General features: G+C 45.4%; 1 protein-coding gene across 1 annotated transcript in view; it reads left to right on the top strand.

The window, feature by feature from the left end:
- The window catches only part of Lypd6b (LY6/PLAUR domain containing 6B), a 160,596-nt gene that overhangs the window by 103,607 nt on the left and 43,730 nt on the right, over nucleotides 1-13,259 (top strand). The window contains exon 3 of the mRNA XM_038337524.1: nucleotides 8,811-8,880. The gene's annotated coding sequence lies outside the window, so the exon portion shown is untranslated. The remainder of the gene's footprint in view (nucleotides 1-8,810; nucleotides 8,881-13,259) is intronic.

Below are 13,259 nucleotides of genomic sequence, written 5' to 3'. Positions count from 1 at the left end.
CCTCTGGCAGGCCCTTTATACGTCTTTCTTTGCCAGTTCTTTGGTGTGGCTAGGTCACCAATTCTTCCCAATGCATCTCTCAGAGAGTTCTTCTCAGGTGAAGATGGGGTTCTTGGCTTCACCTAAGAAGCGAAGTTGGAGTTCTTTAGGAAGAGATTTTAACGTAGATTTAAGTCCAGGATCAGGGTGTGGTTGATAGAGAAGCACCCCAGTAGAGGATCAGACACACCCAGATATGGGTGTGGGCTCCTTAAGCGAGAAACACGATTAAGTGTCTTTACCGTAGCCTTACGTACGGTTTGGCAGCTTCTCACGTTCCTTCTCAGTCGTTGCTAAGGAACTTCTCTTTCTTGGTAAATGAGCTCATAGGGTGGTTCCTGATAGGAGCTGGATGGGATCACAGCTGACATGGGAAATCCCTGGGTCATAGCGGTTGCAGGGAAAGTTAAGTCTTGGGGCCTGCGAGATTGTTTAAGGGGTAGGAACACTCGCCACCAAGCCTGGCAATCTGAATTCCATGCCTAGACCCCAGCGGTAGAAGGAGAAACTGACTCCCACAAGCTGTCCTCTGATCTGTGTGACACATTCCTCCTCGTCCTCCTCGTCCTCATCCTCTTCCTCCTTCTCCCCCCTCTCTCCTCTCCCTCTCTCTATCTCAATGATTAGATAAATAGTTTTATTAAAGATCCAGTCTCATTAGCGATCTTCAGGAAATCTCACAGTAGGGAGTAACCGTACTCTTGTGCTCAGACCTTAAGCATGCGTGGTTCATTGTTTTATCTTTATTTTTTGAAAATATCTCTCTATGGGTGGAAAATCGTCTCTGCATAGCCAGTCCTCACAGCGTATGTTTAATCTTCTGGGATGCTTGGTTTTTAGTGGGTGAGGGGCGTTCGCATGCCTTTCTTCTGTGCCTTTTGGCCAACTCCTCTGCTTTCTTTTATAAAAGACCATTGGACCAAGGTCTGCCCAGAACCTAGTATCTTCCCAGCGGGCACTGAGACTGCAGCTGCATCATATGAAAGAGGGCACGAGCAGATCCCCCTAAACCTTCAGGGTCCCCACTCTGACCCCGCTCGCTTATAGATTTCTGGTCTTCCTTTCAGGGGATACATTTCTATTGTGTTAAGCAGCTCACTTTTTAATTTTTATTTTTTAAGTTCCTTTTTTAAAATACAATTTTTTTAATTCTTAATTTTATGTGCATTGGTGTTTGCCGGCATGCATGTCTGTGTGAGGGTGCCAGACTCCTAGAACTGGAGTCATAGACAGTTGTGCCTTCCCTGTGGGTGCTGGGAATTGAACCTGGGTCCTCTGGAAGAGCAAGCAGTGCTGAGCCATGTCTCTATCCCCAAACCCACTTTTTTTTTTTTTTAAAAAAAAAAATTAATTTCTTAGCTAGCTCTGGAGAGCAAGCCAGGTATGCTTAGATTTAAAATAGCGAGCAGGAATTAGTAACCGGCCTTGTTTTCACGTTGTCAGTTTCTGTGATCCACTGAGAAAATAGATGTTCACTCTGAAGACCTCAGCATGGATGCTGACGGGTTTGCCTAGGGGCTGGGGACATGATGCTGGCAAAGGAAGCAGGTGGTGCTGATTTGCTTCCCTCCAAACAAAACCTTTTCCAAAGGAGAAGCAGCCAACAGTCGAGCATTTACAGAGTCTTGGATCTCTCCAATTCACCAGTCGCAGGAAGGGACAGAGACAGGATCATAAGATTCCATAGGATCCCGGAGTGATCACAGCCCAATAATTAATACCATTATGCAAAGTCAGTGTATAATTACTGGGGAAAATGGAAAGAATATTGACTTGGGTAAGGAAGCATAGCTATTTTTCATTTTTACTTTTTTAAAAAAAAAATCTGTGTATTTATTGGTTGTGTGTGGTCTTAAAAAAACTTAAGTGCTTGAAGTTTTTTTTTTTTTTTTTTTTTTTTTTTTAAATTGTCATTGCATTGGAGATTCTGCAGCAAAGTCACACAGCAGGGTGTGTCCCTTGGCCCTTTCAAGTCAATTGCCCCTTGGCTGGAGGCCTGGTGTTAGCTGATTTAACAGCAGAGTCCTATAATTTGTAAGCTGCGGAAACCATCCTTTCTTTCTCTTTCTTCCTGGTCGGAAATGACTCCCAAGGCCTGCTTGATCAGCAGGGGGTGGAAGGACAGTCACCTGAGTAATGGGAACTGAATCAATTCAGGGCTGTCTTATCTCCGGGGTTGACAAGTTCCCTGCTCACCTGGCTAATTGCTTCAGTCTTCTCTCCTTTCACTACAGGGGATTGGCAGGTATGACAGTCAGCAGCCTCCTGTGGCTCGGATGTGCACTTAACAAACATTCCCAACCTCTTTATGTAGCCAAAAGCAACAGGATTGCACACTCATTTCTGTACACTTCTGGGCAAAGCTGTATCTACCTCTTTTTTAAATTTAATTTTTTCATTTATTTTACATATTAACCACAGTTTCCCCCCCCCCTCCACTCCTCCTGTTTCCTTCCCCCATCTCCCATCTAAGCCCCCTCGGCCCATCCATTCCTCCTCAGTCTCTGTTCAGAAAGAGGCAGGCCTCCCATGGGAGTCAACAAAGCTTGCCATATCAAGTTGAGGCAGGAACAAGCTCCTCCTTCTGCATCAAGGCTGGGCAAGGCAACCCAGCATGGGAATAGCTTCCCCAAAGTCAGTTCAAATGCCAGGGACAGGTCCTAATCCCACTGCTAGGAACCCCACAAACACACTAGGCTACATAACTGTCCTATACATGCAGAGGACCTAGGTTTGTCCCGTGCAGGCTCCCTAGAGTCCCTGAGCTCCTAAGAGCTCAGGCCAGCTGTCTCTGTGGGTTTCCCCATCATGACCTTGATGCACCCCCTCATCTCCTCCTCCCACCACCTCCTACAGTTCCTCCTCCCTCTCTTAACAGCACTCCCAGAGCTCAGCCAGGTCTTGTGTGCCTAGCTCTTAAGGGCCTTGTCGTCAAGAGCTGTGACGTCACCTGAGCAAGGTCTGCCATGGAGCCTGGTGGATCTGAGACCTGAAGACAGGCAACATGGTCTCTCATTTGCCCTTGGCACCCTGCCTTTCTCCCAGAAGTTCATCTTTTCTCTGGTCTTCTGTAGTTACTCTGGTCCTTAATCTAATCCTCTTTGAGCCTGTCCACTGTGCTAGGCACAATTATTATCTGGGGGGGGGGGGAGGCGTAGAAAATTAAACTGTAGTGTTTGTGACTCTAAGCACCAGTAAGAAACCACTGTCAATACTCAGTCAGTCCTCCTGGATGAATGTTTCCGATGAAAGAAAAGGCCTTACTTGTGGGTTAGGTCTTGCTACAACTGGGAGTCTTCTTGTTCCTGAGGAGTTCTTGCTCAGAACTTGACCTTTGTCCTCTGTAAGGCCCTTGTTCCTTGCTTCTTCCTCTTCTCATTCAAGAAGGAGAAGCAGTGGAGGCAGAATGAAGCTGACTAGGGCATCTTAGCCATAGCAAGGCAAGAGAAAGAATATGGCTTGTGGAGATGGCATCTGGATGATGCTCTTTGCAGGGTCACCTCTCAGCAACATTTAGTATTTGGTAAAAGCAGGCCAGTCCTACACTGTGGAGGCCAGAGGGCTTGGGACATGCAAGGGCCCTCCATGTTGGGGTCTCCTTATTCTCTTTGGATTTAGAGATCACCCTCGTTGGAGTTGAGAATGTGTATGACAATGAGCTCCTTGAGAAGTGTAGGAGAATTCCCATGAGACCTTTCTAGATTCCTCCCTGGTGGTCCTAGCAGAGAAAAAGACAACAGGGGGGCTCATGGTTTTCCTCAGCCTGTCAGTAACACAGTACCAGAGACCAGTAGCTTAAATGGCAGAAATTAATTTCCTCTCAGTGCTGGAGGCTGAAGTTTAAGATGGAGTTGTTCAGCAGGCCCCCTCCTCAAGGGTTTCCTCCTCAGCGTGGACGCCACATCTTCCTACCCGTCCTTCCATGCATACGCCTGGTAGCTGCTTTCCTCAGATGATCTGGCCAATCATATTGTATTAGAGCCTGCTGTAATGACCTCATATTAAATTAATTGCCTCTTTAATTGAACTTACTTATCTCTAAGTAAGTCACATTCTGAGGTGCTAGGGTTAGGGCTTCAGGATGTGTGTGGAGTGGGCACAATTTACTTCATGGCAGAAAGGGAGTTGACATTTAAACAAATTCCAGTTCAATTTTATTAACCTTTACTACCCTTTTTGGAGTTCCCATCCTAAAAAGATCTGTTGTTGTTGTTGTTTTATTTATGAGTATTTGACTGTATATAGGGTATGTGCACATGAGTGCAGTTTCCTGAAGAAGCCAGAAGATGGTGTTGTAGTCGCAGGCGGTTGTGAGAGGCCTGCTGTGGGTGTTGGGGATCAAATTTAGGTCCTCTTCAAGAAGAGGGCAGGCTTCTTACTCCTGGGCCATCTGTTCTCCCCTGGGGCTCCTGTTTTTTTTTTTTTTCAATGGATTCAAACCCATGAGACTTGCATTTTGAATGAGAACATAGGTTGAACATTAGGAAGGGCTAAATGAACTTAATGACAGCCAAAACACTGACATGCTTGTGGAATTTAAAATTCCTTCACTTTGCCTGTGTGTCTTGTATCCTCTGGAACATATGTTACTGATGCCCTGGGGGACAGAGGACCAAGCGCCTTCTAGTTCTCGGGGTTCCTGTTTGGGTCATTTGCAGTAGCATCTGTTTTAGTTCCTTTTCTCATTCCTGTGTCTAAAGACCCCACAAAAGCAGCGTAAGTCAGGGAAGCCCGGTTTTGGCTCAGAGTCCATTACAGCAGGTTACGTACATAGGGATAGGAAAATGAAAGAGGCAGCTGGTCACGGGTGGGGGGGGGAGCGGGAGAGAGAGAGAGAGAGAGAGAGAGAGAGAGAGAGAGAGAGAGAGAGAGAGGAGAGTAGATGGAAAGGCAGGCTGTGTCCCGCCACCCGGCTAGCTTTACCCAAAATAATTACACGGAAACTGTATTCTTTTAAAACACTGCCTGGCCCATTAGTTTCAGACTCTTATTGGTTAATTCTCACAGCTTCCTTTAACCCATATTTAGTAATCTGTGTAGCACCACGAGGTGTGGCTTACCAGGAGACATCTTAACCTGCGTCTGTCTTGGAGAGGAGAAGCATGGTGACTGACTATGGAGACTGCCTGAAGCGTCTTCCTTCTCTCTCCCAGCATCCTGTTCTGTCTACTCCACCCACCTATGTTCTGACCTATTGGGCCAAGCAGTTTCTTTATTAATTAACCAATGAAAGTCCTCCATCAAGAGGGAGAGAAATGCAGGTGTGCTATTTGCTTTACCCTTCTCATCCAGCAGTTGGGGACTCCATCCCATGGAAAGCTACCACTCACATTTATGTTGGATCCTCCCACCTTAAGTAGCCTAATGTAGACAATCCTTCACAGGCGTGGTTTGTTTCCATGGTGGTCCGAAGTCTTTTTAGTGGACTATTAGGATTAGCTACCATGGGCTGGGAGCTAGCACACTTGGTAGATTGCCTGGCATATGAACATGAGGTCCTGGGTTCAGATCTCCAGAAAGCCAGGTAAAAAGCCAGCTGTGTAATGCTGGAGGAAGGAGCAAAGGTGGAGACAGGTCCCTACAGCTCATTGGCCAGCCCCCATAGCCAAATCAGTGTGCTCTGGACTCAGTGAGAGACCCTGCGCTGTCTCATTAAATAAGGGGAGAGTGATGGAGATGGGCAGCAGCCACCCCTGTGGGCTCTACAGCCCCTAGAAACGTGTTTCTTGTTTTAAAGGTGATGCATTATTTACCTACATGTTACAGTATCCATTTTGTCTTTATATAAAGCAAAAACTTTGTCTCAAAAAATATAAATCAGTCTTTTTTTTTAATTTTTGAATTTGACTCAACTCTACTTGCTATGTAGCTGAGACTGGGTTAATCCCCCTGCCTCTGCTTCTTGAGTTATGGGATTGCTGGGATGAGCCACCTTGTTCAGGCAGGAGGAACCAAGGACTTGATTCTCAGTAACTTTTCTTATCTAAATGATGTATTATCAGCTAGCCAACTGCAAAGCCCAGAATGAACCTCAGCTCGGCCAAGTGCTGCCTGACGTGGACCAGAGCAGATCCTCCAAGATGAGACATTTTGCTGAACGAAGTAGCCTGAGTCCTTAATGGCAATGGTCTGCAATTCTGTTTCCAGGGTGCAAAAATGGTTATTTTGTGTTGACTTTCTGTGGACATCTTTCAAAGCCTCCTTGTGGGCCACTTGTGTGCATTCAGGTGTGCGGTGGCACCCCACTTCCCACCATCTGCTCCTCTTTCCATGTTGCAGTGAAAGCCCTGCTATAGTGGAGTTCCTTTCTGTGACTTAGTTTTCTTGCTGGAGAGCTGTGCCCATTTGAAGACTTGTGTTTCCCTTAGGAGGCTACTTACCTTCTTTGCCCTAGAAATGACGGCTTTTGGGTGGGCAGCAGGGCAGAGGAAGGCATGTTTTCTCTTTGACTTTCGGAGGCTGTTCTGTCTGCTGGGTAGAAACCAATAGTTCATGGTTCTGTGGCTTCTGACTTCTGGGCATCAGGCATTTTGAGGGAAGTGGGTCAGCGATGATGCAACAAGTCCTAGGCAGTGTGCTTTAGAGTCGCGGCGTGTACTGACTATAGATTTGGGGATGGTTTAATTTCACTTCTTCTTTAAATATGAAGACCATTAATTAAGACTGTGTGGCAGGATTTACCAAACCCTTAGGGAAGAAAAGCTATTTAATGATTTTTGTTTTCTTGCCACTGCTGCTGATTCTCGGGGTAGGATTTGTATAATTAATTGGCTCCTGGTGGAATATAGCTCTTCTGCCTCTTCCACGCTCCCCATTCTCAGGGTAAAGTTAGTATTTAAAAGAATTAAGACTTTTCACGTCGTAAATGTTCAGTAATTACCTGGTGAGTTAATTATGTAAAAAAATGGGTTCCAGAATAAATAAAACATGGCATAGAGCTGATGAACTATTATTTATCTACGAGAGAGTGGCATTCAGACACATGCTATAACATGGAGGAGTCTTGACCATGCTGTGGAAGTGGAACAGTCCAGGCATAAAAGCGTGGTTCCATGGTTATAACGTAACCCAAACTTACAGAGATCGTGTGGAGACTAGAACTCACCAGTGCTTGGGAGTTCTTGGGAACGGGGCTTAATGCTCGGTGGCTTCAGGGTTCCTGTTTGGAGAGATGGAAAGTTCTGGAAGGTAGCAGTAGTGCTCAGTGTCCAATGGCACCAAGTTAGAGGCCTTAAAATGGCTAATGGGTATGTCTATACGCACTTGGAAGCTTTAAAACCCCGATTCGGATGCAGGAAAAGTAAAAAAAAAAAAAAAAAAAAAAAAAAAAAAAAAACATGTACAAGTTGCGAAAACACACAAACTATTTTTTTTTATTACTTATGTGTTTATTACCCAGGCTTCCGGACCTGCCTATGGGCAGTTTTTCTGTGGATTTCCCCATTGTGGCACAGAGGGGCCATTTCTTGTCTCACTTTGGCCAGGATGACAGCATCAGACAGTTGTGGTACAATTTCTTCTCAATTTAGGAGAAATCATACTGTTTATGGAAACTATTGCAGATATCTGGAATCCCTTAATCCTTCTAGAAATTTTATCCTTGGAACAAGCCAGATGGTCAGGTCGCAGCATGCTTGGTGCTTGGGTGGGTTTTGTTGTTCTGTGTGAACCCCTTGCTGAATTGCATTAGTGACTTGTGTTTGCCATCGTCTCTCCCGTGAGGCATGTGATATAGAAAGTCAATTCATTCAAAAAAAAAAAAAAAGATGTTTTATCAGTCAGGGTTCTTCAAAAAATCCTGTTTGTAAGTACATAAAAGAGAGAGATTTATTTTAAAGAATTTATGATGATAGAACCTGGCAAATATGAAGTTTGAGAGTAGGTCAATGGGCCAGAGAGCTGGGGAAAAAGCTGTTGTTGACATGTTGAGTTTCATAGTAATTTAGAGGCAGAATTCCTTCCTGGGGGAACTTAGTCTTGTATCTTAGAATCTCCTTGGCTGAATAGGTCAGTCATGGTGAAAGGCGATCCACTAATTCAAATGTTAACACATCCTTAAAAAAAAAATCTTCTCTGCAGCATCTATACCGATGTTTAACAATGGACCCTGATATCCTCAGCCACACTGACTACAAACTAACTGTCATAGATAGGGATATGTCAGTAACAGAATTATCTGTAAATCAGGGGTATGCATTGTCTATTTTATATTTGCTTCTTTGAGTGCTGGTAGAGGAAGATTCCAGTTCCCTCCCACCTCCTCACCTAGGTTCAAGTCTCATGTTGTCATTATTTCGTCTGCTGGGTAGGGCTGTCTTCCAAACCAAGGTGGGTTCGGAGGCATAGAGTCTTCATTGTGGATGTGTTGAAGGTGTGAATGTGTGAACGCTACAGCCTGCCAAGCAGGCTGGTGTGAGTCCATGCCACTGCAAGTTCTGCCAGCCAGCCCTTTGGGAATCAATCGCTTCTGTGGAGGGGTGTGATGGGTGCATGATTTCACCGTGATCGCATCCCCAATTAGTCGGGGCCCAGGTGCGTGCTAGTTAACGTTAGCTCACTCTCTGTTACACCAGCAACCCCACCTTGACCTGATTCCGGGGACCTTCATGCATTTAACACTGTTGGATTCATTGTGAGGTGCTGCTCTCTCCCAAAAGGTCTTTAATCCTCTGAAGACCCGCTTGCTTTTTTGTTTGTTAGAAAACATTCCAGTTGCTCAAGAAAGTAAGTGAGCGGTGGCAGCTCTGACTTTGTCCTTCCCTCTCTTGCAGTTTGGCTCTTCCTTGGATGCAGACCTATTCATTGCAGAGTAGAGCCCGGCTACCAGGTTGTCTTTCTAAGGTAAGAACTTAGCTGTCACAGACACCTCTAGGCTTCAGTCAGAAGCTCCCGCTTAGCCGCACAGACTCCGGCATGTCTTGGAACTCTGTTTTCTTCAGTTTGCCAGTTTTCTATCCCAAGCTAGCCTGCTTCTGTTTCTGTGCTGTGGTTCTGGGACTTGGAATGCTAGTTTGGGCTTGTTGTATTTTTTTGTTTAGCGCAGGAGGGAGTCTGCAAGCTCAGGGACTGCTTGGTGGATTAAAGGCTTGTCTGGTACCACAAAAATCACTTATTTGGTGAGTTAAAAGAGAACTCACCTAAAGCGACCTCCGCAGATCACGAGGTTCTACGTGGGGCAAGGCGTGGTGTTTGCATGTAGTCATATCAAGGGAAATACACTGCTGGCAACACTCAGTGTGTGCGGCTACTGATCATTGAATGCTTGGAACTCTCAGATGTTTAAATGTTAAGGATTAGGAAATACATATAGACCCCAAACAGGATGAGAGTGTTATTCCAACCAAGAGTCGATGGGCATAAATGAGAGCATATTTCAAGCTCTGTGTTTACCAACGATGTCGTTCGGCTTTACATACTTTTGGCTTTTAATGGGGTGCTTAACATAGAGCCTGCCCAGATTAGGTTGCTAGCCCGGACTTCCATCTTTCCCAGGCGAAGAGATCAAAGCAGAGGGCTGGCTTACTGAGGTCAGGCTGCATATGCCCTGCAATGCCATTTTGTGGCTGTGAGGCATAAGCCTGTGCTGTCTGGTTATCACTCCATGGCTGTCAACAATGCCAGCCACTATAGCCCCGAGGTCTGTGCCTTACAAACAGACCTCCCACCTTGTGTATTTTGATGGGTGGAAAGGAGGAAGGCAAGCACCCAGAGGAAGTTGTCGGAGATCAGGAAGTGATTGGGCCTTGGCCATGTTTACATTCCTTTTCTTGTCCAGGGAGCAGATTGAATTATTAGCGCCAGCATTTGCTAATGATAATTATACGTTTCAAGTATAGAGCAGGATTCTGTAAAATATCTGGTAGGATGCCTTTCTCTTTGCCGTTCTGAATCAATGACATTGTACGACTCTAATTAGGATCAAGCAGACAAGCAAGAGTCTGTATATTATCATCAGTTTTCCCCGGGGTAAGAGAGAGGGTGGCGTGTGAACCGCTACTTCAGTTTAACAGCGTGCTACTAGCTGTCCTCCAATTGTGAAGACCAGAGAGCTGAAGGTCCAGCTAGGAGACATGAGGGGGGAGGGCCATCTTCCAAGGCAAAGTTTAGCAGTGTTAGACATAGTTCTGGTACCACAATTAACCATGGTGGTAAAAATGAACAACACAAGGTGATAAGCAAACCTTTAACCCCAATATTAACCATCATCACCGTCACCCCAGCTAACATTATTGGCTCCTACTTTCTTAGGTACCAGACCAAGGTTTTCTATGTGTGATCTCTTATAATCACCATAGCATGCCTGGCAGGAAGATTCTATTAAAATCCACATTTCATTGATGAGAAAACTGAGTTACTCAAAGTTAGCCAAGCCACAAAGTGTCAGAGTGGGATGCATCAGTCAGAACACCCCAGAACAGGGCCAGCCTAGTACAGAGACTTCTGGATGCTCACTGGATTCCACTCTTACCCCCTGCCTTGCCATGTGTTCCATGCATAGCACTTACCATTGGTACTTTATCTCTCCCATACTGGGGAATTTTAATTATGTACATATAAGAAAATTTCAGTCATTTGACCAGCAAAGAACAGAAGCTACCCGGGACTGCTTGCTTTCCTGGTACCACATATCTGGACCATAGCAATTGCATGGCTATTTATGACCTGCTCCCTAGGGTCTCACTGATGTTGCACACTTTGCATTGGTTTGCACATATACCGAGCATGTCTGCCCACTAAGACCATGGAATCAAACAACTTCTATTTAAGCTAGACATAGGTCTGCCTGGTCCTACATTCTGTCATGGCTTACAAGGAACAAAACGCAATTTCCAGCATGACTTACTTCAATGATCTACCTTGGAAAGCCTGCCTCATTTGTCCCGTGTCTCATCATTAACTGGCCTTAACAACTTTTCTCAAGTCAATGTGCTGACTTTAGTGGCCTCACCGGCCCTAGGCAGGTGGAACGAGAGCTTGGGAGCTCCACACGTGACTGGTAAACTTGGTGGTAGACAGGTGTCCCGGTTTCATGTGTGTGGGCTTGTGCTGGGAATACCATTGACGATAGGGCTTCATTGTGCAGGGCTATCTTCAGTTATCTGTGACTTAATAAACCACCCTGTACTTGTAGCTTAATACAGCAAGTGTTTTATTTGCTTGTGATTCTGTGGCTTTGCAACCGGGGCCAGGCCCAGCTAGGTGGTCCTTCCACCAGTGTCAGGTGGGTCACCCTTACCCAGAAGATGAGACTTAGGATAGACCTTTGTAAACCCGCTTCTACTCATGACGACTTTTTCCTGAGAAATTTTTACATGACTCCAGTCATGTAAGAATATGAATTAAATATACAAATCAAAGTTGACGGCAATAAATCACAAAGAAACTCGTTTCAAAACAACTCTTTGGTATACCTGCAATTTTCCATTTGTTAAAAATGAAAGTGCATTTGCGTAGTAGATGTTTTTATTTCTCAAACACCATAAAATCCAAAGCCACACTAATTTGATATTTACATGCTAAGGAATGACAGTAGGAAAATATTAAGTCTTTGTTTTCTGTGATTAAGCTGTGCTTCTTTGTTGGTATATTTGGAGTCAGGGTCTCCTGTAGCTCAGGCAGGCCTCCAGCGTGTTCTGTAGTTGAGGGTAACCTCAAGCTATCCTGCTTCCACTCCCCAAGTGATGTGACAACGGGCGTGTTCTACCATGCCCCACTTAAACCATTATATTTCGGTAGGAGTAGAAAACGTTTTATGTACACTAAAAACACTGCCATTCCATAGTATACAATAATCACCACAAAGTCAAGGCGTTGCAGTATTCTTTGGTGCCTTGTGGGATGACAGCATGCTTGGTGCAAACTGCATCTGTTGTGTGTGCAGAGCCAACGCTGCAGTGAACTTGAGGGATGCAGCGTGAGCGAGCACCGCCACCGTGGGTTCGCTGTGTGTGTGAGTTTTCATTACTTTTTGGTCCTGGCAGGTTCTGAAACCTTTTAGCATTTCTATGTTGCTTGCAATCTCACATCCAGTTATGTGGCCCCTTGTCCCAAAGCTTTAAAGTGTAAAGCTTGGTGTAGGGGACTTAGCTGGATTGACATCAGTAGGCTCTCTAGGTTCTGCCACATGACAAACCTGGCCAGAGAACAAAAGCAGACGGTGCATTCTTGACACTTAGCCTCAAAAACTACTCGGCCTCGCTTCTGCCTCATTTTATTGATCAGAGAGTATTTGGGGTAGGCACAGTTCAAGAAAAGGAGCTGGAATAAAGTAAACCCTACCTGTTCATGATACTAGCTACAAATAGTCCCCATAGGCTTTCAAGTAGTCTCTTAATTTTGGCTTATGCTCCTTAGACTTAGCCCAAAATAGAATGTTGTGTTTCTTTAGCATTTTGTTTAAGGGCTATCCTGGGGAAAGACAAGGATGCCGATAGCCCCTTTTAGCATACTCTCTGAGGACGTTAACACTCCAGGCGGTTTAACGGAGGAAAATAGTGTAGCCACCATTTCTCTGGTCATTTTGCAGCCTAAAAGTGATGATTGCACATATCCTAGCAACTGACCGGGAAGTCGCATCCTCACATTGAGGAGTGTAGAATATTCCTGGTGGCCAGAATCAGACTATGGCTCAGAGTGGTCATTTCTCACTTTGCCAGTAGCACTAGAGTTTGGGGAGAGACCGCCAATCTACGGCTCAATGGAAGTCACTCTTCCAGTCGGGCTTCTGCCTCCCTCCCTCAGATCCCTCTGTGGTGCTTTGACTCCTTAGCTTGTTACCCTGGTCATGCTGACTTGGGCTAACTTCAGGGACTGGCGCCTGTGACTGAAAGGTACTTGTATGTCAGAACTTGCGTGTTTCTACACATAGCCCTTCAAGCTGTAAGAAAGGCAAATGGACATGCACAGCCCCACACAAAAAAGACAACACAGGCAAGATCTAGGGAGGGCCAGGCTGCTTATGGCTTACCCCTTCCACTTCCTCTCCCTCTTACCAGGATCAGCTCCAGAAGACAGACAGATCTCTTGATCGTTGCGCACGAAATCCTAGATATTTTCCTCACGCCAATGGACACTCTGCCACTGTCATCTTTTCCTCAGTTAATCTTCAGAGTAGATAATCCTTTCCTGCATTAAGGACTCCTTCCTCATGGATGTTTGCTTCTTTTCTCCTCCCCTTTCCAAGCCAACTGGAAAAGTGTGTTCCCAGTGTAGACATCGGA

The sequence above is a fragment of the Arvicola amphibius genome, chromosome 7, assembly GCF_903992535.2.
Source record: "Arvicola amphibius chromosome 7, mArvAmp1.2, whole genome shotgun sequence".
Lineage (NCBI taxonomy): Eukaryota > Metazoa > Chordata > Mammalia > Rodentia > Cricetidae > Arvicola > Arvicola amphibius.
This window is presented reverse-complemented; position numbering and strand designations above follow the sequence as displayed.